The sequence below is a fragment of the Triticum dicoccoides genome, chromosome 7B, assembly GCF_002162155.2.
Source record: "Triticum dicoccoides isolate Atlit2015 ecotype Zavitan chromosome 7B, WEW_v2.0, whole genome shotgun sequence".
Lineage (NCBI taxonomy): Eukaryota > Viridiplantae > Streptophyta > Magnoliopsida > Poales > Poaceae > Triticum > Triticum dicoccoides.
In genome coordinates, this window is record NC_041393.1 from 683,982,793 (window position 1) to 684,008,331 (window position 25,539).

A 25,539-nucleotide genomic window follows, 5' to 3' on the forward strand; every position below is an offset into this window, starting at 1 on the left:
AAAGAGGAGTCGATAGATTATTATCAAGATCGATGTGCCACCCTACTCCTTAAGTGCCGGGTAGTGTGTGTGTGTGTGTTTGAGAGAGAATCCAGTCGATAGATTAGTATCAAGATCGAGGTGTCACCCTACTCCTTCGGTGCCGGGTAGTGTGTGTGTGTATGTTTGAGAGAGAAGCCAGTCGATAGATTAGTATCAAGATCGAGGTGTCACCCTACTCCTTCGGTGTTGGGAAGTGTGTGTGTGGGGGGGAGGGGGCAGTGACACTCACATATCTCTTCTCTTATAAAAAACAGAGTTGGTGATGATGGTGTTCTTGCCATCCTGCAATATAGGCCATCCGATTTATATCCGACAGACATGAAGGAAAATATGGCAATTTTGCAAAAAGATACCCACACCCCTCTCCGCATTTGCAAATAAGGCATTCCCTCGTTCATCCTTTTCCCCCACAAGATAAACTTCTCATACAAATGCATCTTGATGTTCCGTGCAATGCACATGGGCATCTTGCTAGTAGGGATAAGGAGTTTGTGTGACACATATCTAGCTATATTAAGGGATAGGTAGATAGCATATGTGTGAGAGACATTATTATACTTTGAGACATTAGTGGCTGTGGGTGGGCGGAATTAAAGGGGTGGGCGTGTTAGACATAGAGAGCGTGTGTGTTTCTATGTGAGAGACTTGTAGGATGGGGTAGAAAGACGAATTTAACCCTGACGGAGGGAGAGAAATACACGAAGTACGCGTGTGTGATTCCGATGCCCACAGGGAAATGAGATATGTATGCGTGTGAGAGAGATTGCACAATTCATTCAGGTATCACTATCTAGCGACCGTGGACGTGCTTCGCTTGAACATAAGTCAATATCTACTTCGTATCGTGGCCAAAGGTACAATATCGATTCAACGCTATAAAGATTGGAAACTCACATATCACATTTTTTTTCTATTTAAATAAACCTTTTTCAGTTGTGCATGCCAAAGTTACAGTGATGTTTCTTCAAACAACCAATGTAGCTATCATGCACATGCACCATTGTTACTCTTGCATTCAAATTCATTAGTCTTGGATGATTTAAGTTTCTATTTTGAAGTAATATATATGTAATATTCATATATGAATTCAACGGTTACGCAATTTATGAAATGGAGGCTATGTAATCATATGAGGTAACACTTTTAAGTAGCTAACTACAATATCCATTTCTTTTTGTGCGCCTCTACACTAACATGTCAATGCATTATGTTTAAAGTAAATAACCAATGGCACTAAATTATCTATTTACACGAGAAATACATAGGCTGAGCGTTTGATCCCTTTTTTGTGAATGCGCCACTACACCCGTACGATTGGCTGCGCCCGTGTGAACGTCCAAGTTATCGGCGCATCATCCCGAGTTATTGTCTTTTTTCTGGGGTTGACTTCACACCAGTTATTAACTGCTGACACGTGCCCCGTGTACACACTCTAGCATGACCTTCCCGCTAGCACGGTCCAAAATTAGTTGAAACTGGACACGAACAATCCCGCAGGCGGCAATATCTCCCGCCTCCTTCTAAAATTTCCGCCACCTTAGTCTTTAGCATGTGAAATCCCCCTTTTGTCCTTGGTGCACGGAGACCAACAATTACAATACCGCCCGCATGTACATGATAGGTCAAGGCTGCTTTGGTAACTTCCGGTTCCCCCCACTACACGCCACCCCCATTTCCTCTCCCCTCCTCCCGCAAAAACGACTAACTCCACAGCACCAGAGCATCTTACATCACGCCGTCCGTACTTCATCGCCCTTTCTCCCCTCCCCTCTCGAAACCCTAGACTGCTCATCCACCGGTGTACCATAGCCCATTCACTGCCAGCGGCGTCCACCTCGCTGGATCTGCTTCTGCGGCCGCATCTACCCGTCCCACCTCCCCTAGAAACAAGTAGACTGCTCATCCACCACTGTACCATAGCCCATTCAGTGTCGGCCTTGTCCAAGGCGCCGGATCTGCTTCGCCGGTACTCTCGTTAACCGCCGCGCATCTGCAGCGGCTCATTCGTACTCCCCACCGGAGACGCTTCGTCCACACCCCCCGGAGCCACCCCACCAACGTCCCCGTCGACGGCCTCTGATCCTCTTCGCCGACACCTTTCTCGACCCTATCGGAGGTGCTTCGCCGACACCTTCCTCAACCTACCGGAGCCGCTTCGCCGACACCCGCGTCAACCCTACCGGAGTAGCTTCGCATATACCATTCTCAACCCTACCGGGGCCGCTTTGCCAACTCACAAGTCCATGGCCTCAGATCCGCTTCCTCGCACCCTCATCCAACCTACCGGAGCAGCTTTTGACGCCCCATCCACGGCCGCAGATCCGCATCGTCGACACCACCCTTAACCCAACCACCGGAGCAGCTTCTGACGCCCCGTCCACGGCCGCAGATCCGCGTCGTCGACACCATCCTTAACCCAACCACCGAAGCAGCTTCTGACGCCCCGTCCACGACGGCAGATCCGCGTCGTCGACACCATCCTTAACCCAACCACCGGAGCAGCTTCACCTACGCCCTCGTCCACGGCCATAGATCCGCTTCGCCCACACGGTAGTCCACCCTACCGGAGCCGCTCCACAAACACCCTACTCGACGGTTCTAGATCTCCTTACCGGACCCCGACAGCCAGCGCAGCATCATCACCCTCGACGTTTCTAACCTGATTCCCACCGTCTGGAGAGATGCCAAGCACCCGCCACGGCCTAGGTACTTGTCACCTTTAAACCCGTCCAGCATCACCTGCCCGATGTACTTCAAATATACTAACTGGTCGCTGTTACCTGTTATGCAGCTGGCAAAAACTACAAGGACTATGTTTCTTCTGGATCTAACAGCTTGGCCAACCAAGATCCTGGACTGAGGCATTGCTATGATCTTGTAAGCGCGTCTCTCTCTCTTGTATTGTTTTGTGCCTGCCAGCGTGCTTTGCTAGGATTTTCGACCAGTAATCTCTTTGTGCAGACAATGATTTCTACTACTGGCTGCTAAATTAGATATGTAGATGTCATACATGATACTACCTCGTACCTCCGTTCCTAAATATAAGTCTTTCTAGAGATTCCACTATAGGCTACATACGGAGGAAAATATGTGAATCTACACTCGAAAATGCATCTATATACATCTGTATGTGGTCCATACTGGAATCTCTACAAAGACATATATTTAGGAACAGGGGCAGTACATTACACAAAATCGTAGGTGGCATGTAGGAATTCCAGTGCACTACATTAGGCTCCCTTAGAGTGCCTGCCAGTCCAACAAGAGAGTCATGGCTAGTTTATGGTATGCACACAATCGTTAATTGGTGGTTTAAATATGCGCAAGGGATATGCAATGTAGTATCATGTAGAGATGTCTGAAATTAGCCGTGTCAACTTGCAGATAGGGTTACACAATGAAAAAGTACAACATGCATGTGGCAATTTCATGGAACATCGCAAAAAAAGGAGAGGCATCGGTGAGCCTATACAGTGTGCTATGGTACGTCACTCCTCCATTGCAATCATCATGACATGTTATTTGTATGGCAGTTCTATTAGCCAAGTTTCTTAGGGACAGTTATTATGAGTTATCCTAAGAAAATAAGCACCTGTGAATATAAGCTCCATGTAATATGCCAACTAGTTCTTTTCATTGCGTTTTCAGCTTATCTTTGGTATGATCAGTGGAAAGTCTAGATTGCATTATATATATTTTTCATTTTGCTGCACATATGGAAATTAATTTGACTTGCAAAAATCACAAATTGAACCCAATGCAGTAATTAATATGATAGGAAAACAGACCATCACTATTTGCTCAAAATGCAAATACAAAGATACCATCTACTTGGCACAATCTACTTTGGTCAATGTTTTCCATAGAGATCCCATTGCCTAATTTAAACAAAGAACGCATGACCCACATTTAAAGGAAGAACAATTATTTGTTGAAATTCGATGGTCCAAGTGGTTGGTTATTATCATATAGCAGCACCACCTGAAAGCATCATATAGCAGCAGCAACAGCTCATAGCAACTCATCATAGAGCAGCAGCAGTCTGCAATTCATCATATACCAGCAGCAGCTCATAGCAATTCATCATATAGCAGCAGCAGGAGCAACTCATAGCAATTCATCATATAGCAGCAGTAGGAGCAACTTGTAGCAACCTATCATTCCCCTTCCCTTCAATTTTTAGTGAGGTTCTACCCGAAACACCCCCCTCCAAAGCGAAATTAGTTAAGCCCAAGCCCATAACTCAAAACTGACTTCTTTACATCTTTTATGGCTTATTTTGACAATATACCTGAAAAGGCAGAACCAAACTGGCCCTTAACCTACAATTCAATTGTGCGTGCAATGATGAATCACTCCTGCCTGCTATCTGTACATTTAGGCATCATCATACATGGCATAACCTAATACATGTGCAGTCCATTGTAGAATCTGGAATATGCAATGTTTATGTTAGTTCATACGTTGCACATGATGTTTAAATGCCCCTTAAATCTGGTCAGTCAAGTGATGGTCTTTAAGCCTCCTTCTTTGCTTCTTTTCTTGATATGTAAGGATTGCTCACACATCTGTTCAATTGCTTGTTTGCATCAGCCAGCCATACTAGGACTGTTTGCTTTGATTACTTGTTGTTCTTGACCTAACACTCTAACAGAGCTTGTCAACGATTTAAACACTAAGGGCTGCTGTAGTGGGGCCTTGTCTAACTCATATGTGAATAAAGGTTTGGCTGTACACTACAGTAGGCTCTCCAAGAGTACCTGGAGATCCAGTTCGAAGGTATGCCTACTTTTTACATAGTGCAGACATAGTAAATGCTCATTTCATTGTGTGCAAGTGCAAGAGATGCAGCATGTTTCATTATGTGGTGTTGTTTTGTTATAATCTCATCCTTTTGTGTTCACGGACTGGAAAGTATGCATATTTATCTTCCAAGGAGACGAGTAACTAGTTCGTGTCACCTTGCAGAGGGGGTGCAATGAAGATAAGATTGAGGATTTCCAAGTACAAGATGTTAGGAAGGAGACTTGCAAGAGAAGTAGGAGCTGCGCTGAGCCTTTTCAACCTGCTAAGGTAAGTCACTGTATGCAACTCAACAGTTCAATTCCTTGTTTGTTTCAGGCATAGTTAATTTTCTCTTTTCAATTGCTTTATTTGTCCTCACTTAATGAGATACCCAAATAATTATGCCTGATGTTCGGTACTTGTATCACTGTTAGTTGACATAATTAAAGGCCTTACCATTTAATTACTCTGCCGAAGTGTGCCTGAAGCTTTGAAGTCTATTAACCAACTATTATTGCATGAGGCTCACAATCTAGTTTATACTATGCTAATGATTGCATAGTTTTGCCTGTTGTAGTATGTTTGTATGAAACCCTCTATTGTTCATTATGCTTCCTAAGACTTTAATTGAGGTATAAAATGGCCAACTGCTTGCTTACTTATACGCAACATGCTGTCTAAATTTGTAACTTGTCTGTGTTTTTGATTGGGCCCCAACATCATGCTCCTCTGGTGAGCTAAGAGGATTTCTGTATGCAGGCTGCACAGACTATCTTTTTTATAATTTTTAAAATATCACCTGCTTATGCTTCATGATGTGTAACATTTTTTTTGTGAAAGTGACGTGTAACATTATTATTAGTCCTGTTTTGCCATGTAGTACAAAATAGTGTCTTGTTCGCTTCACTGTTGTAACTATATATTTGCCCTAGTCATGTGTACTTACAGAAACATTTCAGGATGAAGTGACATCAACACAAAAATCTGTGAGCAGTGCGGCATGGCTGTTACCGAATGATTATGCATTGGAATTGGAATGTGCTGATGTTCTCGAGCATCAACTAGAGGTGGCAAGACAACATGTACATGATTGTCAACGTATAATCAACAAGTTGAGACTGGACATGCAGGTATTAGATGCTGGAGTCAAAAAAATGAAACAAGACACTGAGGTAACCATGAAGGAATTGGAGATTTTGAAGACTGAAATTTGTGCTATATGAATCCGGCCAATCCTATTTTATGAAGAGATTATAGTTCAAATGAAGTTAAGTTGATGCGCGTCCATGATGTATGAGCCGTATTTGCCCAGTGTATGTAATTTGTTGTTTGTGTATGCTTTATTATCACCTGTGCCGTACCATAATGCCCAGTGGGTATAATCGGCTGTAATTTCTTTATTGTATAGTGTAGGATTATTCTACCTTTCTATGCCTTGATCTCTTTGTTGTATGGATGTACATGCATGACAAAAAACGCGACCTACTGTGACAAACACGTATCATCACGGAAGTGCATTTTTTTGTAGTGTTGAATCTTTCTGTGAAGCCATCGTCTTGAAGATCAGCTTCAGCACTGAGCAAAGTAAAACTCTTCCATGACCTCAGACAGTTTTCATGAGTGACAAAGGCATTCTTGGTGGCAAGGTTGCAAATGCGATTGACATCCACCAAGAGGCTTTGCATTTGACGCTTGAGCCAATAGTGATGCTTGTCGTGTTTCTGATGCAAGGCCACGAGAAGCTCTCGGTCATTAAGCACACGATATCGCTTCTGAGGCCTTGGAGCAATAGTGCTTTCTGTGGCTTCAGTACGTGCACGACGAGTGTTCCCGGCCAACGGATAAACACGAGAAGCAGCCTGAACACCTTCAACATGCTGAGAGAAACTTTGACGATCTACATTGTGAAGATAAATTGCTTCCTTGGCAGGCTCTGGGTAGATGGTTTCGACGGACATATCAACCACTGGCAGAAATATGAGATGATTGTGTGCAGAGGGCTGATAGTCAACAGTAGAGTGAAGCTTGATCAGTCGCGTAATCCATGGAGCATAGAATTTCAGACCAAATATGTCTGAGCCAGATGCAGCAAATTAGTGAATGAAGAAATCCTGAGCATTGAAGCTTATGCCATTGAAAATATAAAAGAACAATGTCTTCATTGCGCCATCTAGCTTTGTTGAGGAAGAATGCCCTTTGATGGGCCACAGAGTTCGCCTGATAATGTGATCGATGGTGCGCGGAAGATACTCTAGGTCTTCAACAAAGAATTCCTTAGGATAGTCAGCATCATGTGGTAGTGGCTTCATCATACTCAGCATTTGGCTCGTATTGGGCTCTGGCTTCTGAAAGATGCTTTCCAAAGCATTGCGGTGAAGCTGACAACCAGGTTCATAGAGTTCACCTGGAGTGGACAGGCCAGTAAGCTCAATGAGGTCAAGATCTTTGGCTTCATGATGGACATTGCCTTTCATCCACTCAAGGACCCATGTCTTCGGATCCCTGTTGTAACCGCGAATGTGGAGAGTGGCATAGAATGGCAGTAGAAGCTCTTCATTCCAATTCTCCTTGTCTGTAACAAACTGTAGAAGGCCTGCATCTCGGAAACAGTCAAGGGCTTCTTCTAAGCAGGGCAGGCCAGCAATGGCTTCGGAATCCAGACGCATATGAGGAAATATGCGCCCTTGATTGTATAGAACACAAGAGTAATAGCTGCGCTGCTGATAACTCTAGAACCGATCAGAGGATATTCTTGGCTTGGAATATGGGTTCTTGGCTTTATCAAAGAAGGTGTTGTGTGCAATAAAGCCATTGACATTGAATGATCCTGGCACAGATGCATTACCTGGAAACCTTGGTAGCCTTGGTTTTGGCATCTGAACCTGTGGCCTGTGCTCCACATGATAATCAAACTGTGGTCCGCGAGCAGGCGGAGGAACCAGAATTGGCCATCTGATAGTGACAAGCTCGCCTTGGTAAAATGCTTGCTCAATAGTATGTGGCCTTGGTGGTGGAACAGGAGAAGTGGCATTAGCAAGGGCGTCAGGCTGCACATTTGTTGCAGGTGCATCATTGGCTTCATGCACAATGTTCATTGCAGGCGCCACATTATCTTCAACCATGACAACATCATTGGCTTCAGTAGTGTTGTTGGTGGACGCCTCAGGATTTTCAACCTTCACTTGAGTAGCTGGAGGGTCGGGCACAGACACGTTCTCCTCAATAACAACTTCTTGGTAGGTAGGGTAAGTAGCAACACGCTCTTCTTCTTGTCTTTCATCGGCTAATGCAGCCGGATTGTCTTCAGCGACATTGGCTTCGGATGTGGGAACCGTCATAGAGGGATTTTCTTCAGGGAACACTTGACGTGCCACTGAGCTGGATTGGTTTGAAGCTTCTTCTGTGATGGTTGTCATGGAGACTGATGGATTTAGACCTTTGCGAAGCCGTTGGAACACGGGCGACGCTTTTGGTGATGGTGTAGTCTCCATGAAATTGTCTTCATTCACCATTGGTCTGGTGACTTGCTCTGGTGGAGGACGGGGTGTACTTGGTGAGTCTTGACTTGGCGTTGGTTGTTCGGGGCGGTCAGCCCATGAGGCATCCTAGGAGATTGGCGTCAAAGGACGACCTATACTGATGAGCTCGTTGTTCGTCAGAACAGGCGATGATACCATTGGGCGCTCAATCTGAGGAAGGACTTCATCATCTACTACATTGTCTTGGGGACCAATGTCTTCAGCTGTGATGGGGTCAACGGCTGGATCTTCTTCAGCTTTAGGAGCCTCTGTGGAAGCAGGCTCATGAACTATCAATTGACGCTCTTGATTTTCAGATGCAGGACGAGCAAAAGCAATGGGCTCGACAACAAGGGGATCTTTGGGAGCAGCCCGATCTCTCTTCTTGGCCTTTCTCTTCTTGGTGGGTGGTGCATCATCAGTGGTGTTCTTGAGTTTGCGCTTTTTGGCTTCGGCTTCAGCTGCCTTGGTTTTCTTCTGTTCTGAAGCCAATGTGGGGACCTTAGGATTCGAGCCTGTCATGCTGGCAGGGAAGACAATGTGAGGTTCTTCCCGCCTTGGTGCTACAGTTTAGGCCATAGGCTTCTTCTTCTTCTTGGCAGCCAGCTTGGGGTCGATGCCAGGACGCCCAAGTGCCTTGTGCTTCTTAGCTTCATTGTAAGCTTGAACACTCTTGGCAGCTAGATTCTTCATGCGCTCTCGTGAACCTTTGGCTTCTTCGCGCTTCTTGCGAAATGCCTCCTTGAGGTCATGCAGCATCACCTTGAAGTTTTGAACAGCAGCCACGCTGAGCTTGGCCACATGCTTCTTGAACTGCTCTTTCTCATAGTCAATCTTGTTCTTCAATTCAACAATCCGCTGAGCTAGAGCCAGCTCAGGAGCAATGGCGCCTTGGAAAGAGACACTGATGCCAATCGGGAGCTGAAGATCATCAAAGCTGAGATTGGGGTTGTCAAACCACTCATCAATAAAGTTGTCCAAAATGTTTGCATCGAAGAGGAGTAGATCATTGAAGATCTCCACCTCTTGCTTGATCTTAATCAGCTGCTCAAGAGCATCATCACCGCACTCATCGTCTATTGACAGATCAATGGCTTCAGTCTCGTTCCTCAGAACGGTAGCAGGTGTCAGGGCTTGACCAGAACTTTGAACATTTTTCTTCTGATTCTTGTCTTTCTTCTTGGAGATGCGAGAGAGATCTTCAGAAGTGTTACTTGGAGCAGGAGGGGCAGTTGCCAATGGCTTCACTCGAGAAGCTTTTGGTGCAGCAGTCGATTTTGAAGCCTTGGATTTCTTTTGCTTCTGCGGCTTAGGAGAAGGAGCTGGTGCATCATCAGTGTCAACATCATCACCAGAATGATCCACTTTTGCACCTTGGACGACAATGTGTGTGATGAGGCCTGCGAGGTTGTAGAAGGGGCCGATCATGTTTTCATTGGCTTCACAGGTGCCATCTTCCCGAGGAGCAGATGGACCTGGGTTGAAGTCAAGTCCGAATGCCTTCTTGTTCTTCGCAGCAGAGTATTTCGCGAACTGGAAGTTGCGCTTGAACAAATTGTCTTCACGGCACCACAGCAGATAGGAAGGGTCAGCGTTCTCTGGCTGTGGTCCAACAACCATGCATGGATAGAAGCCTTGCTCAATAGCTTCACTTAGGGACCTGGGAGGAAGATTTTTGTATAGTATATCTCCCCGGGGTCGCTTGATGGCATTCTACTCGGCATATTCTTCAGTGACAAATCTGTACTTGAACCATTCCTCAGCCCAATATCTTCGAATCCACTAGATTCGATTCTTGCGTTCACCATAAGTCTCCTCTGGCTCTGTCTTGTACAGTTCGTGCAAATCTGGTGGCAAATCCTTGGAAGTATTCCCACGAAACTGTCTGTCACCCTTTCTTGCTGACTTCTCAGTAGCCATGAAGCTTAACCTGAAAGGCTTCACTACTTGCAAAGGCTTCCGACGGCTGGTCAGACAAGAACTGGCTTTAGGAGAATTTATGTGACTCCGTAAGAATTCTGCAAACGAATGCAGACTATGAGAAACAAGGGATTCTCCCACGGACATGTACCTGTGACATCATTAGATGTGCGAGGGAAGGGGAAGAGGTCATATGCATTCTCAGAAGATTTTGAAGATAACTCAGTTTGAAGACATTGACCTCATAACGCGAAGACATTCACTTATTTGATGAGAGTTGGTTCCAGATTTGTATGAATCCAAAAATAAGTACAAGTGAGGAATCTAACTTGCAGAGAAGCATAAGTGAATAGACTAGGCATAGTATGAGATGCAGAAAGGGATAGATTCAACTTTGGATATCTAGAAACCACTTTTGGTAAAGAAGGATGAATCTATCAGATCGAAAAGACGGTAAAAAGTGAGTCTTAATTACCACACAACAAACTGCTAGACGGAGCGAAGTTGGAGGACGAGCAGTTCGATCTTCTGTGCCCTAACTTGGCGACGGAAGACACCTATGGCGGCGGCGGAGAAGACGAGGTCCGCGGCTGGCGTGAGGACGGCGTCGGAGAAGTCGCGGCAGCTAAGCGCTTCATCGCTGGTGTCGTAGAGAGCTAGCGGTGGCGCTAGGGTTTGCGGGAGGTGGCGAGGTGGAAGAAGAATTTTTGACCGAGATGTGATGGGTATTTATAAGGAAAGAGACGGCACAGCGCAATTACACAGGTGCCCCTGGCGGTTCACATCTGAAGGGCACGTGGCAAGCATGCAATACGTTGGAAGTTGTTCCATGTTCCCATGCACGCCTGGATTGTTGGGGTGGTCGTTCCAAATTCTCCGGCTTTCAGGCAATAAGGATATAGCATTAAAAATAGATATAAATGTTTGTCAGATTGACTTCAGCTGACAAGGTCTCAGTGAAGACAATTGACAGTTTTCAATAGAATGCATATGATTTGGACAGATAGAGTTGAGGTAGAAGCATAGATAGGTTAGGGTCCGATCACATTCACTTAGTTCAAAAGATTCAGCACGAAGTCATAGCTATAAGTGAATGCTATAGAGGACAGAACACAAATATGTATATAACTAGTATAAGGCCAAATCAACAGATGAAGATAAACTTGAATATAAGCCAGGAATGAAGATAAATCAAATATGAAGACTTTGCAAATATAACGCCTAGGGAAACACTTCAAACAAGATTTTGGTGGTGGCGTTACCCACCGTATAGGAAGTATTAGACCCAGACATGGAGCACAATTATCGTGGCACTCCAAAGTCAAATTCCGCATTAATGTATTCACACTTAGAGTGTATGTCTTCATTAATTGAAGATATACATTAGTTCGTGTGTTGCACATCTAAGTCATCAAAATGCATAAGTGTTAGGATGTGTGCACAATCACAGGACATTTGGGGATTCCAAGATATTTAGCTCACACCGCAACTTGCAAAACATTTTCTCATCCAAGGGCTCTGTGAAGATATTAGTCAATTGCTCTTCAGTCTTGACGTGAATAATATCAATATCCTCCTTCATAACATGATCTCTGAGAAAGTGATGACGAATTTCAATGTGCTTTGTCTTCGAGTGCTGAACTGGGTTGTTGGCAATCTTGATGGCACTCTCATTGTCGCAGTAGAGTGGCACATTCTTCAAGTGGATACCATAGTCCTTGAGAGTTTGCTTCATCCAGAGAAGCTGAGCACAGCAAGATCCAGCAGCAATGTATTCGGATTCAGCAATGGAGAGAGATACACAGTTCTGCTTCTTTGAAGACCAACAGACAAGAGATCGTCCCAGAAAGTGACATGTGCCTGATGTGGACTTGCGATCAACCTTGTCACCAGCATAATCAGCATCTGAGAATCCAACTAGATCAAACTCTGAGCCCTTTGGATACCATAATCCTAGTGTTGGGTGTAAGCCAAATATCAAAGAATTCGCTTCATAGCTAAGTGATGCGACTCCTTTGGTGCCGCTTGGAATCGAGCACACATGCAAACACTAAGCATTATATCTGGCCTAGATGCACATAAATAAAGCAAAGAACCAATCATGGAGTGGTATACCTTTTGATCGAACTCTTTACCATTGGCGTCGGGACCCAGATGACTTTTGGTTGGCATTGGCGTCATATATCCTTTGCAGTCTTGCATTCCAAACTTCTTCAGGCAATCTTTGAGGTATTTTTCTTCAGATACGAAGATGTCGTTTCATTGCTGACGGATTAGGAGACCCAGAAAGAACTTCAGCTCGCCCATCATGGACATCTGATACTACTCTTGCATCATGTGACCAAACTCATCACTGTATTTCTTGTTGGTGCAGCCGAAGATAATGTCATCCACATAGATTTGGCACACAAACAGTTCACCATCGTATGTCTTCGTGAAGAGTGTAGGATCTAGTGAACCAGGTTTGAAGCCTTTGCTCTTCAGGAAGTCTTTGAGCCTGTCATACCAAGCACGAGGGGCTTGTTTGAGGCCATACAGTGCCTTGTTGAGCTTGTACACCATATCAGGATGTTTTGGATCTTCAAAGCCAGGAGGTTCTGCGACATATACTTCTTCTTCTATCTTTCCATTAAGAAAAGCACTCTTCATATCCATTTGATACAGAAGGATGTTGTGCTGATTTGCATAGGCTAGCAGTATGCGAATGGCTTCAAGCCTTGTCACCGGAGCAAATGTTTCATCGAAGTCAATTCCTTCCACTTGAGTGTAACCTTGTGCAACGAGATGAGCCTTGTTTCTGATGACTTGTCCATGCTCATCTTGCTTGTTGTGATATATCCATTTGGTGCCAATGATATTGTGCTTCCGAGGATCAGGACGATTGACCAATTCCTACACATTATTCAGCTCAAACTGTTGAAGCTCTTCTTGCATAGCTTGAATCCATTCAGGTTCCATGAAGGCTTCATCGACTTTCTTGGGTTCAGAGATTGAGACGAATGCAAAATGCCCACAGAAATTGGTTAGATGTGTTGCTCTTTGAGTAGCTCTTGAACAAGTGAGTGGACCAGGTGCATTCAAGCTATCAATTATCTTCTCAATCTGAACTTCATTTGCAACACGAGGATGAACATGACGAAGATTTTGCTCTTGCTGATCAATGTCATCATTTGCAGGATTGTCTTCAGGCTGAGCATTGTCTTCAGGTTGATTAGGTGCAGAAATGATAAGCTCTTCTTTAGTCTGATTCTCAGTTGGTATGATTTCTCCAATTCCCATCTGCTTGATTGATTCACTTGGAGGTACTTCATCTAGCACATTTGGCAGGTGCTCTCTTTGCGAGCCGTTAGTCTCATCGAACCGCACATCCATAGCTTCAACCACTTTATAGTGAAAGAGGTTGAAGACTCTGTAGGAGTGCGAATCCTTTCCGTAACCAAGAATAAAACCTTCATGTGCTTTCGGTGCAAATTTTGAAGTGTGATGTGGGTCCTTGATCCAGCACTTAGCACCAAATAGTCTGAAGTAGCTTACATTTGGTCTCTTACCAGTTAGGAGCTCATAGGATGTTTTCTTCAGAAGCTTGTGAAGATAAACACGATTGATGACGTGGCATGCAGTGTCAATGGCTTCAGGCCAGAACTTCCGTGGAGTCTTGTACTCATCAAGCATTGTTCGGGCCATCTCAATAAGAGTTCAGTTCTTGCGCTTTGCGATGCCATTCTGCTGAGGTGTGTAAGGAGCAGAAAACTCATGTGTGATACCCAAAGTATCCAGACAGAGGTCGAGGCCGGTGTTCTTGAACTGATGTGTGCCGTTGTCGCTTCTGATGTGCTTGATCTTGATGCCATAGTTCGTCATGGCCCGATTGGCAAAGCGTCTGAACACATCCTGCACTTTAGTCTTGTAGAGGATTATATGCACCCAAGTATATCTAGAGTAATCATCAACAATGACAAAACCATAGAGGCAAGCAGTAGCATTGAGAGTAGAGTAGTGAGTAGGGCCAAATAAATCCATGTGTAGCATCTCGAAGGGTTGAGATGTAGTCATGATTGTCTTCGAGGGATGCTTGGCCCTAGTCATATCTTTCCAGCTTCGCAGGCACCACACAAATGATCCTTCTTGAACTTGAGGCCTTCGATGCCCACGACATGCTTCTTCTTCACGAGAGTGTGCAAGTTGCTCATGCCAGCATGCCCTAGCCTTCGATGCCAAAGCTAGCACTCTAAAGCTTTTGCTAGAAGACATACTGTCGGTGTCAAAACCAGCAGATCTCGGGTAGGGGGTCCCAAGTTGTGCGTCTTAGGATTGATGGTAACATGAACATGGGATTTTACCCAGCTTCGGGCTCTCTTAATTAGATAATACCCTACATGCTGCTTGATTGACTCTAATGAGTATAGGGGTTACAAGAGTTAATCTACCCCGAGATCATATGTTGTGGTCTAAACCCTAGAGGAATGATGAGTAATGTCATAATAATCTATCGACTAGCCTGGCCTCGGTTTATATAATGTACCAGAGGCCTAGGATAACAAGAGTCCTAGCCGAATACACCGGTGGGGGAGGAGTCCTTGTCTTGATCACCAAGTCTTGTGGAATCTTCCTTGTATGCGGCAGCTGTCCGAACTGGCCCATGAGTATATGGCCATAGGGGTCCTCGGCCCAATCCAACTGATCGGGAGACGACATGGTGAGTACCCCCTGGTCCAGGACACTGTTAGTCGCCCCCTGAACCGGTCTTCAAGTTGGGGATGCTCCTTGATTCTTCCGAACTGTTCTTCATCTTTGGTCGTCGGTCTTGAAAACTGGTTCAACAAATCTCCTTATCTTCGATCATGAGGATTGCCAAAGTGCATCCGAAGAGTTTACACGTCGGGTATCTGAGGAGCCCCTTTAAGTTTAAGACCTTTATCAATGCCTTGTTATTTTTATGCCACACCTCGGGTTTGAAGTTGTTACCGGGTGGTAGTGTCCTCTTGCGTCCGAGCTCCAACGTCGAACTACGTTCGAGGTGTCTTTTGCAGCCGAGCACCAAGGCCGGACTGCTTCCGAGCTCCAACGCTGGAATGTATTCGAGCTCCAACGCCGGACTGTGTCCAAGCTCCAACGCCGGAATGTATCCGAGCTCCAACGCCGGATTATATCCGAGGTATCATAGATAAAAAGGTCTGAAGGAGTTTTAGCCGAGCTTAATGTCAGAAATGCCCGCTATGGAGCCAGCCACTGGCGCCCGAGCTTTATGCCGGACTACTTCCAAGGTGGTGCACCACCTTGGCCATGGGCTGATTTTTATGAATTTAATTCCGAATTGTGCAATGTAATCTCTAACTAGATGTATGGCCAGTAGTCCTCAAGGTGCATGTTGGCCTAATATCCGAGATGCACCTGAAGGAAAAAATCAAACCGCTGACCCTAGTAGCCCCCGTGACTCAGGCCGATTCATAAAATCAGCATGAGGATCAAATCCCAGCTCGATAGCATGCTTAAGAATAGAAACATGGTGTGCAAAGTCCTCGAGACTCAGGTTGGGTGCGGCCGACCAACCTGAGGATAATAATCTCCTCAAAAATTATATTGCACTTTAAGTTTTCTACATTGGTTGTCAATGCAGTAGCCCCCGAGACACTGATCAGGGGATCGATGTACCACTTTAATATTTGTAAATAATAAGCACGAAGCCCAGTAGCCCCCGAGCCTTAATGTGGGCACGGGTGGCCAAATTAAGGATCGATGTCCAAAGTAAAATAACAAATTATGTGTAATGATTCTATGTATCCAAGTACTTTACATCATCAATGCTCGGATCCGCATTGTACAAAACTTTGTTGACCGGCCATCGGGTTCAACCTCCTCGGCCAGTAGCCGGGGAGTGTTTGTCCCACTTTATAAAGCCTTTATGAGGGCAAAGATTTACGACAAACAAGGCGATCCAGCCATGCGGTTTTATAAACAAAGGTACGCAGAGAGACATGTTATATTATTGTTTCACATAAGAAACATCGCCCAAAGAAAATAGTCCCGCTATCGGTTCCTTTCTTTGGGTTGTCATGCTAAGCATGATCATGAAACCTCAGCTCCGATCAATGTGGGAGTAAAATACTGAGGATTTAGTTCAGGGAAAGCTTCCAAACTCTGTGGTCTAGATGAACCCAAATTTTCACTTCCGTTGCGACCGTTTATAATCTGAAAGTGGCCCATCGTCGGCTTCTACCCCCTTGTAGATGCTACGCAGGGTGTTTCCGAAATAACAAAACAACCCTTAGCCGACGTCTCGGTTCCCGAAGGAGGTTGTGTTGGTGGAAACGAAGCAATCAGATATGCAGGCTTTATAACTTTCACTTAGTCATAGTAGCTTAAAGTTGGGAGGCCAGCAAGTAGCCCCTCGCTTAGTGTTCGGCGACAGCCGGGGTCAAGCCGTAAACACTTCAGCCAACGTTATGAACGGCCCGTCATTTAACATAGTCATCGGACTGCTGACCAGTTTACGCTTATTGTGGCTGTCAGTTTTCGGCTTCATCTACTGTGGTGCTTAACCATGCGATCTGGAAGCACAATCGCAGTGGTTCTCCCTTTGCACACCTAGCCGAACAAAGCGGAACATAGGAGGCAAGCACAAGAGCCGGGCAACCCAAGTATTGACCGAAGACACAATTCGAAACTGATGCATATATAGCAATATCCGAGAATTTTTGCCGAATCTCTAAAGGTGTTCGACATTGCACTGCGAGACTTATGCGGAAAACACACAAATAGTTTAAAAGTGCCATAAACTTGGAAAACCAAAAAACGCCAGTAAAAACATGACGTCCGAACAAGATCAAGTGTTCGGTGCCAATCCAAAAATTGGTCTTAGAAAAAAAATTGTGCTTCTGTCGTGCTTTAACATGACACATCCTATCTCAAGACTTCAAGTGGGTTAGCCTATGGCTTCAACCTCCTATCCCGAAGGCGGAGTACTTAGGCTCCCCGGCTATGGACCACACACTCTCGTCGAAAAAAGGAGTGATAGAAAAAAGACTTTGCAGCGACTAGAAAGAAGAACACTTATTATAAAACAGCTCACATAAATTTAAGAGCCCCCGAGTGACTTAGGTAAAAGAATTTTATGTTATAATGATTGCGCATGCCAAAGTACTTATATCATATCTGTGTTCACCCGAACTTTGAACGCGTCTTAACCGACCGTCGGCTTCTCCCTCTTCGGTCAAGGACCGAAGAGTGTTATGTACTCCACCTGTCAAGAATATCGATGGTGTTTCCGATAACCAGGCAATCAGGCCATAAGGCTATAGCAGACAAAGCGCGCTCAGGGGACTTATGCTATATTACTAACGAAGTGTAAGAAGCATCTTCGAAGAAATTAGTACCCCCCACCAATACCTTTCTTCGGTTGTAAATAATAAGCACGAAGCCCAGTAGCCCCCGAGCCTTAATGTGGGCACAGGTGGCCAAATTAAGGATCGATGTGCAAAGTAAAATCACAAATTATGTGTAGTGATTCTATGTATCCAAGTACTTTACATCATCAATGCTCGGATCCGCATTGTACAAAACTTTGTTGACCGGCCATCGTGTTCAACCTCCTCACCAGTAGCCGGGGAGTGTTTGTCCCACTTTATAAAGCCTTTATGAGGGCAAAGATTTACGACAAACAAGGCGATCCAGCCATGCGGTTTTATAAACAAAGGTACGCAGAGAGACATGTTATATTATTGTTTAACATAAGAAACATCGTCCAAAGAAAATAGTCCCGCTATCGGTTCCTTTCTTTGGGTTGTCATGCTAAGCATGATCATGAAACCTCAGCTCCGATCAATGTGGGAGGGAAATACTGAGGATTTAGTTCGGGGAAAGCTTCCAAACTCTGTGGTCTAGATGAACCCAAATTTTCACTTCCGTTGCGACCGTTTATAATCTGAAAGTGGCCCATCGTTGGCTTCTACCCCCTTGTAGATGCTACGCAGGGTGCTTCCGAAATAACAAAACAACCCTTAGCCGACATCTCGGTTCCCGAAGGCGGTTGTGTTGGTGGAAACGAGGCAATCAGATATGCGGGCTTTATAACTTTCACTTAGTCATAGGAGCTTAAAGTTGGGAGGCCAGCAAGTAGCCCCCCGCTTAGTGTTCAGCGACAGCCGGGGTCAAGCCGTAAACACTTCGACCAATGTTATGAACGACCCGTCATTTAACATAGTCATCGTACTGCTAACCAGTTTACGCTTATTGTGCCAGTCAGTTTTTGGCTTTCTCTACTGCGGTGCTTAACCATGCGATCTGGAAGCACAATCGCAGTGGTTCTCCCTTTGCACACCTAGCCGAACAAAGCGGAACATAGGAGGCAAGCACAAGAGCCGGGCAACCCAACTATTGATCGAAGACATAATTCGAAACTGATGCATATATAGCAATATCCGAGAATTTTTGCCGAATCTCTAAAGGTGTTCGACATTGCACTGCGAGACTTATGCGGAAAACACACAAATAGTTTAAAAGTGCCATAAACTTGGAAAACCAAAAAACGCCAGTAAAAACATGACGTCCGAACAAGATCAAGTGTTCGGTGCCAGTCCAAAAATTGGTCTTAGAAAAAAATTGTGCTTCTGTCGTGCTTTAACATGACACATCCTATCTCAAGACTTCAAGTGGGTCAGCCTATGGCTTCAACCTCCTATCCCGAAGGCGGAGTACTTAGGCTCCCCGGCTTTGACCACACACTCTGGTCGAAAAAAGGAGTGATAGAAAAAGGACTTTGCAGCGACTAGAAAGAAGAACACTTATTATAAAACATCTCACATAAATTTAAGATCCCCGAGTGACTTGGGTAAAAGATTTTTATGTTATAATGATTGTGCGTACCGAAGTACTTATATCATATCTGTGTTCACCCGAACTTTGAACGCGTCTTAACCGACCGTCGGCTTCTCCCTCTTCGGTCAAGGACCGAAGGGTGTAATGTACTCCACCTGTCGAGAATATTGATGGTGTTTTCGGTAACCAGGTAATCAGGCCATAAGGCTGTAGCAGACAAAGCGCGCTCAGGGGACTTATGCTATATTACTAATGAAGTGTAAGAAGCATCTTCGAAGAAAATAGTACCCCCACCGATACCTTTCTTCGGTTGCTCATTATTATTATGAGACTTGTGCAATAGATTTTTTGTATTCATGAGTTCTGTTGTGTGCCGACCATTGTTGAAAACAGTAAGAGAGCTAGCTTTCGGCTTCACCCAGTCTGAGTTCCGGCTCGGATGAACCGATCGTGACAATCGCAGAGGTGCTCCCTTTACTCCCTAACCGAACAATCGGGAACGTAAGGGTAAGCACATGAGCCAGGCAACCTAACTTGCAAGTCGCTTAAGTCAACATGGTGCATATTATGGCGTAATACACGAACAAGGAACGAAGCTGTACAAGTATAATCATATGCAAGAGGAAAAGCTCCATCAAGGGAGCCTCCAAATAAACGGGGTATTTGAATATATGTGTCACAAACAAAGTTTTGACAAGGAACTTTGTCACAAAAAACTTTGTGCCAAAAAGTATAATGCTTGTTTCAACCGAACAAAATTTAAAACTGAAAGTTTTTGAGCATGAAAGCAACTTAGCTGGTTAATGTGCTCAGTGTTGATGATGTGATTCAGGCTTGCGGCGGGACGTAGACGCCCATTGATCTGCGACAGATCCGACAAGGTTCGTAGTCCTCGGCATGGCCGAGGTCCTAGCCCCAGGCCCGAGGTGTCCGAGCAAGGAGTTCGGCACTTCGAAGTAGTGACCGCGTAACGTAGTCAAAAATCGATTACCTGCACACATAAAACAGTGCGGTCCAGGAAATAATAATATATGTATATATAATCCTTGCTTAATTGCTTTATGCAAAAAATAATTTATTTAAAGAGATGTGGCCTGGCGCTGGAGCTAATGTCGATGCAGGGCGTCAGCGCGACGCAGTGAAGGCGTGACAAAAGCCTGAATTTGCACGGCGGTCCGGGCTCCAGATACGGCGTTTGCCGAACTATGTACGGAAACTGACCGAACCACCATGCGACCATTTTTAATGTGGTCGCCATTTGATAGACCTGTGTACAGATGATGGAACAAACCAGAGTAATAGTACTTTAAGAAAAATAAGCCCAACAAGCAAAAATTGTTAGGATTAATAGCACCTAGTTTATTTGTTGTAGTAGTTCGAAGAAAAGCGACTCCCAAAATTGGGAATCGATCCGCACACCCATTGCCTGATGGGTGATAAAGCGACAGCATGGCAATGCTGGCAAAGGTTGGCTTGCCGAGGCAAAGCCCCCGGTCCAGCTAACGTGACGAAGCTAGTCGGCTGGGGACGCCGAAGTCACCGGAGTATGTTGATGAAGAAATAGCCAAGTCCCCGGTCTAGCCGAGGTGACAAAGCAGGTCGGTGAGGAGTTGTTGCAGCTGCCATGTCAGCCGAGGTGTTGAAGTAGTTCGGCGTGACGAACATTGGCTCGAAGAGGCAACAATGCGACCATGCCGACCCAGGTCGTAACTTGTGACGTGGTCAATGCTGGCTTGACGAAATGACCGTGCGGCGGATGCCGGTGTGCCCGCTCCATGTAATCCGTGTAGCGGCGATGTTGGTGAAGATTTATCCTTCGCGATGCCGAACTATTGTTCGGCTAGCCGAGATGATGATCCGAAGAAGTTGAGCTCGGCTTAACAAAGCGACGACGTGTCTAGCGCAGGCCGGCCGCTGTGGAGTGATGTTGTCGGGCCGGTTTGACACCGGCGCGATGGTGAAGATCGTATTGTAAAAATACTTTTAATATTAATGAGATGTGTTTGAATAAAACACAATACCCTATAAAAATACTTCCTTCAAAAGGGATGTCTGAAATCCCGTTCATAAGAAGATGAACTCGGGTCGGGTTCGTTCTCGCGCAGAAAACAGATCCGAAAAATGATGCACTAATCCGAAGGTTCCCGGAGTTTGGACGGTCGGATCGAGCTGAATTTTTGACAGGTGGTAGATATAGGAATGCCGCAGACGATCAAAGGTTGGATCTTCCAAAGGACGTCCGAGCTAGATGCTGGACACCACGCTCCAAACTCGTCCGTATTCTCGTCCAGATTCAACAGGGCTCCGGTATATCGGAGATTGCCGGAGATTCCTCCATCGGAACTCGACGAAATTTTTGCGGGGTTGTTGTAGACTTAATTCCGCATAATTCCACCGAAGCAATCATTTAGGAGACAATCGAGGAGGCGGTGGCGGCATATACGAGTTTTCTGTCCACAAAAACAGCACGGTCGCCCGAGGGCAATGTTGACGTTGAGCCCCCGAGCTCCATGGATGACTCCTCCATGATATTGATAGAGATCGGAGTTGATGTTGATGAAGGCCCTCATCCGAACATGACGATCGGAGGTAGGGCGCAGTCCTCGGTCAAGCCAAGGTGACCAGTCGAGCTGGTGACGAAGAAACCAACATTGCAGTTGACCTGCAGTCGAGCCATTGATCCTTTTGCCGACCACACAGCGGAACTCTCAATGAAAGCACCAATGTCGGTGTCAAAATCGGCGGATCTCGGATAGGGGGTCCCAAGCTGTGCGTCTTAGGATCGATGGTAACATGAACACGGGATTTTACCCAGCTTCGGGCTCTCTTGATGAGATAATAACCTACATGCTGCTTGATTGACTTTAATGAGTATAGGGGTTACAAGAGTTAATCTACCCCGAGATCATATGTTGTGGTCTAAACCCTAGAGGTATGATGAGTAATGTCATAATAATCTATCGACTAGCCTGGCCTCGGTTTATGTAATGTACCAGAGGCCTAGGATAACAAGAGTCCTAGCCGAATACACTGGTGGGGGAGGAGTCCTTGTCTTGGTCACCAAGTCTTGTGGAATCTTCCTTGTATGCGGCAGCTGTCCGAACTGGCCCATGAGTATACGGCCATGGGGGTCCTCCGCCCAATCCAACTGATCGGGAGACGACATGGTGAGTACCCCCTAGTCCAGGACACCGTCACATACGGCCATCTGTGGTCCTGCTGAGAAATCTACCATATACATATCATCTTTCCGATACCCTTCAAAGACTAGAGACTTGTCAGATTCCATTAGCACAAGGCATCGATATTTTCCAAATAGCACGATCATATTTAGGTCACAAAGCATTGAGACAGACATTAAGTTGAAACCAAGAGATTCAACAAGCATCACTTTGTCCATGTGCTGATCCCTTGATATTGCAACTCTACCTAGACCCAATACCTTGCTTTTACCAGTGTCGGCAAATGTGATGTGACTCTTGTCTGATGGACGTAGCGTTGAATCCATCAGAAGACTTCGATCGCCAGTCATGTGGTTAGTGCATCCACTGTCCATAATACATTCTGAAGCACGAGGTGTCATAGCCTACATTGCAGTTTGGGGGATAGGCTTCACCAAGCGAGTTGTGAAGCATAAACATTTGACAAACAAGTGGAACATGGAAATTCAGATCTTGGTTAGGATAGATAGGATGAGTGTCAAGGAATCCCGGAACGGAATACATAGTAAGACCATTTGGGAATTTTATCTTGCGCCCCACAAGATGTTTAAGGTCCCCAGCATTAGTTTTGGATGCCTTTGATTTCCGGCTGGAGACCTTTCCCTGCAAAAGAGAGTTAAGTTTTCTTAACCATCCACATTTTCAGGGGTGGCTTAGAACTGATACGTCCATTTATATCAATATTTATTGCATTATGGGATGTTATTACACATTATATATCAATACTTATGGCTATTCTCTCTTATTTTATAAGGTTTATCATGAAGAGGGGGAATGCCGACAACTGGAATTCTGGCTGGAAAAGGAGCAAACATTGGAAACCTATTCTGCACTGCTCCAAAACTCCTGAAACTCCAGGAAACTTATTTTTGGAATTAATAAGAATTATTGAGCGGAAGAAACACCTCAGGGGGCCCACACCCTGGCCAGGAGGGGGGCACGCCCACCCCTACTGGGCGCGTCCCCTGTCTCCTGGGCCCCCTGGTGGCCCTCCGGTGTCCATGTTATGCTATATGAAGACTTTTACCCTAGAAAAAATCGAGGGCAAGCTTATGGGACGAAACTCCGCCGCCATGAGACGGAACCTTGGCGGAACCAGTCTAGAGCTCCAGCAGAGCTGTTATGCCGGGGACACTTCCCTCCGGGAGGGGGAAAACATCACCATCGTCATCACCCACGATCCTCCCATCGGGAGAGGGTCAATCTCCATCAACATCTTCACCAGCACCATCTCCTCTCAAAAGCCTAGTTCATCTCTTGTATCCGATCTTGTATCCAAACCACAAATTGGTACCTGTGGGTTGCTAGTAGTGTTGATTACTCCTTATAGTTGATGCTAATTGGTTTACTTGGTGGAAGAACATATGTTCAGATCCTTAATGCATATTATTACTCCTCTGATTATGAACATGAATATGCTTTGTGAGTAGTTACGTTTGTTCCTGAGGACATGGGTGAAGTCTTGCTATTAGTAGTCATGTGAATTTGGTATTCGTTCGATATTTTGATGAGATGTATGTTGTCTTTCCTCTAGTGGTGTTATGTGAACGTCGACTACATGACACTTCACCATTATTTGGTCCTAGAGGAAGGCATTTGGAAGTAATAAGTAGATGATGGGTTGCTAGAGTGACAGAAGCTTAAACCCTAGTTTATGCGTTGCTTCGTTAGGGGCTGATTTTGGATCCATATGTTTAATGTTGTGGTTAGGTTTACCTTACTACTTCTTTTGTAGTTGCGGATGCTTGCAATAGGGGTTAATCATAAGTGGGATTCTTGTCCAAGTAAGGTCAGTACCCAAGCACCGGTCCACCCACATATCAAATTATCAAAGTACCGAACGCGAATCATATGAGCGTGATCAAAACTAGCTTTACGATAATTCCCATGTGTCCTCGGGAGCTCTTTTCTCATTATAAGAAATTGTCCAGGCTTATCCTTTGCTACAAAAAGGATTGGGCCACCTTGCTGCACTTTATTTACTTATTTACTTGTTACTCGCTACAATTTATCTTATCACACAACTATCTGTTACCTACAATTTCAGTGCTTATCATTTCCTTCTGCTCCTCGTTGGGTTCGACACTCTTACTTATCGAAAGGACTACGATAGATCACCTACACTTGTGGGTCATCAAGACTCTTTTCTGGCACTATTGTCGGGGAGTGTAGCACTTTTGGTGAGTGGAACTTGGTAAGGAAACATTTATATAGTGTGCTGAAATTTTCTATTACTTGTCAGTATGGAAACTAATCCTTTGAGGGGCTTGTTCGGGGTATCTTCGCCCCGACCGGTAGAGAAAAGAGTTGCTCCTCAACCTACTGAACCTACTGAAAATGTTTACTTTGAAATTCCTTCGGGTATGATAGAGAAACTGCTAGCTAATCCATTTGTAGGAGATGGAACATTGCATCCCGATTTACACCTTATCTTTGTGGATGAAGTTTGTGGATTATTTAAGCTTGCAGGTATTCCCGATGATGTTGTCAAAAGGAAGGTCTTCCCTTTATCTTTGAAGGGAGATGCATTGACATGATATAGGCTATGTGATGATATGGGATCTTGGAATTATAAACGATTGAAGTTGGAATTTCACCAGAAGTTCTATCCTATGCATCTTGTTCATCGTGATCGTAATTACATATATAATTTCTGGCCTCGCGAAGGAGAAAGCATCGCTCAAGCTTGGGGGAGGCTTAAGTCAATGTTATATTCATGCCCCAATCATGAGTTCTCCAGAGAAATGATTATTCAAAAATTTTATGCTCGTCTTTCTCTCAATGACCGCAACATGCTCGATACTTCCTGTGCTGGTTCTTATATGATGAAGACTATTGAATTCAAATAGGACTTATTGGAAAGAATTAAACACAACTCTGAAGATTGGGGTTCCGACGATGGTAAGGAGTCAGGTATGACACCTAAGTTTGATTGTGTTAAATATTTTATGGATATCGATGCTTTTCGTGGATTTAGCGCTAAATATGGACTTGACTCTGAGATAGTAGCCTCTTTCTGTGAATCTTTTGCTACTCATGTTGATCTCCCTAAGGAGAAGTGGTTTAAATATAATCCTCCCATTGAAGTAAAAGTAGTTGCACCTATTAAAGTTGAAGAAAAGACTGTCACTTATAGTGATCCTATTGTTCCTACTACTTATGTTGAGAAACCTCCTTTTCCTGTTAGGATAAAGGATCATGCTAAAACTTCGACTGTTGTTCATAAGAGTAATACTAGG